Genomic DNA, 2,944 nt, shown 5'->3' with positions numbered 1-2,944 from the left:
TGATGCTCAAATGACTTTGAAACTGATATATATATGTTGTGTAAGGTGTGTAGAAAGTTTCTACCAAAAATCATTTGAATTGGTTGGATAAAAATTGAAATTTGGCAAGAACAAATCTGGAAAATTCGTGTAGCAGTGGTCCACTGGCAGTGTTCTTTGAACGAACATATCTCTCTGTCCGGAAGTTGGAATTGAGTTCTATCAATGGCATTCAAAACTAGACATCTATAGTTTTCGAGTGGTGTAAAATGCACCTTCTAATTCGAACTGAGTCATCTGTAGTGATGATCAAAGTCGGTTGTCCTGTATGACTGTTCAACCGAGAGAAGGGTAGAAGCTGCTGTTTGTGGCTCTATTTTCTCTCATTTTCAAACTGAATTTTAAAATGATTTGTTCTAATGATATGTAGCATTTTGAATCTAGTTTTAAAACCCACCAAAAATTCTCAATTTCGATTGTATTGAGTGAGATATAGTCCAATTCCCAAACTGTGCCAAAGCTGGAAAACCCTAGTTTTGCTGGCCAATTGGTTTAGTTACTTGTGAAATATTTTATTTCAAAAATTTTGGTGACAACCACCTACCAAATGTATATTAAATGTAGCTTGGACTTTTCCACCAATGAACCAAATTGGAGTTGATTTCATTGGGCAAAATGTTTGCAAAAAGGAAAAGGAAGCATGACGACAGATTTGTCTTGGAAATTCCTTGAAATTTGGTAGTTTTGTTAACTACCTTCCCGTACGAGTTTTTATGTGAAAATTGGTAGAGGAGTATCCCTCATATGGAAGTTGTATTGTACCAAATTTGGTGTCATTCTAAGACCATTTTGATACCCAAATGATGTGCCAAAGTTGTTCTTCAAATCTGAAAAATTTACTGAACTATCTTCAATTTTGGCCAACTTTGAGCTGCTATATTTTGGCACTCAAAACTCCAAACTTAGTTCCGTTTGTTGTGTTTGAAACTTTGTTTAGAACTCTTGTTGTAGTACAAATCTCAGATGCTAGTTCACTTTCTGTGAATTTTTCTGAATTTCCAAAATTTGCCAAAAAATATGATCGAAACTGTCTTGCATGCTCAAGTCAGCCACTTTGAGCTGAAATTTAAATGTCTTCCATTTAGAATCTTGCAAAGGTGTCTTCTAGGAACTTTTAGCACTTTTAACCAAGATTCTAACGGTATAAAGTTTTCCAATTTTAGATCTACTGAGTACAAGTTCTGATTTTTCTAAGTTTGATGTGCAAAACTGAAATTTTCCTACTCGATGGGAAATAAGTTTTTGGAAACTCTTCCCTATCATTTGATATCGATTGACCGTTTTAAACTTGATTTCATGAAGGAAATCAGTTTTTCTTGTGTTATTAAACCTAACTTTTGAGTCTCGATTTACGAGTAATTAAGGCTCTCTTTCATGATATTTTCTTAGTATTGTACAGGGGTACAATCTTCCTTGTTAACCAGGGATTTATAAGTAATAGTGTGTGATAGTTAATTATTATTTGCTCAGGCGCTCAAGGGGACTTTCAAGAGGATCTCGAAGCGGACGCCTAAAAGTTGTTTGAGCACTTACTCCCTACTTTGGTTGGTGAGTGTCAAGTGCATGATTTGTTGCAATTATGTGAATTGCTGCTTATGGACTGAATGGTTTATGACTATTGAGTTGAGTGTATACTTTATCGCACTCGTTCTCTTTCAACTGATAGCATAACTGAATTGCTCATGACTGAATTGTAATTGATTGACTGAATTGCAACTGATTGACTGCACATCGTTGGAGTGAATCTCCTCGACTTAAACTGAACTGTGGGGATGCCCAAATCTCAATTGGCCGACCTTGCGGCTCGAGCCAACAAGGGCTTAGTCGAGAAGTTTGGTGAACCATGAGATAACAGTAAGTTTGATCTATTGAGAGATCTTGCTTGGCCTACTCGCATAGTAGTGCCTTTTATTGAAGTGCGGGTCCAATGTGATGTATGGTGGATGGAACTGTGAAGTAAGTTGAGTTCTATGGACTTAAATGCCGACACGGTTGACGGAGTGTCATCGCGGAAAGGTATTCGATCAAAGTTTGGCGAATCAAGTGGAACTTAGTTCACGAGAGCTCCTGTATCCTCATTGAATGTGTTTTACAAACCCCGAGAGAGCGCCAACTTTCGTTAAATTCAATAAATGTGAGTTCGGTTGGAAGAAGTAGCCTTTCTAGGTTATACAATATTTAAGGTAGGAATTGCTATAGACTCAGCCAAAGTGGAAGCTGTTTTAAGAGGAAACGACCCGAAAACCCTACCAAAATTTGGAATTCTTAGAGTTAGCCGAGTATTACCTTTGACTTATCAAGAACTTTTCTAAGGCTGCAAGACTTGGTAAATTATTTGGGATTCTAAATGTGCGAAAGAATTTCAAAAATGAAAAAGTGTTTAACCGATGCACCTGTATTAACCTTACCGAGCGGAGGAGGTAGTTTTGTGATTTATACATATGCTTCAAAAGATGGTTTAAAATGTGCATTATTATTACACGATAAGGTGATTGCATATGCCTCTAGAAAGTAAAATCTTACGAGAGAAATTTTTCAACTCATGATTTGGACTTAGCGGCTGCGATATTTGCATTAAAGAAGTGAAGACATTACCTATATAGGGTAGACATGAGGCCAATTAAGTTGCCCTATAACTTGGAAGTTAAAACACCTATTGGGGAAAAAATCAATGTTTGATTGCTAGTTGGATGAATAGAAATTATAAAGTATAGGTTGGAAAACGTAAATTTGTGATTGATCGGATAGGCTTAACCATTATGTGAATGATATTCTCCTAAATGTGAATTTCGAGAACGAAATTCTTTTTAAGGAGGGAATGATGTGAGGACCCGAAAATTTTCTTATTTTATCTTATTTTTACTGGCTTATTTAATTATTTATTCGCCCGTTTTCTCCGAAGAAT

Source organism: Coffea arabica, chromosome 8e, assembly GCF_036785885.1.
Source record: "Coffea arabica cultivar ET-39 chromosome 8e, Coffea Arabica ET-39 HiFi, whole genome shotgun sequence".
Lineage (NCBI taxonomy): Eukaryota > Viridiplantae > Streptophyta > Magnoliopsida > Gentianales > Rubiaceae > Coffea > Coffea arabica.
The sequence above is the reverse complement of the archived record's forward strand: the minus strand, read 5'-3'. Positions refer to the sequence as shown.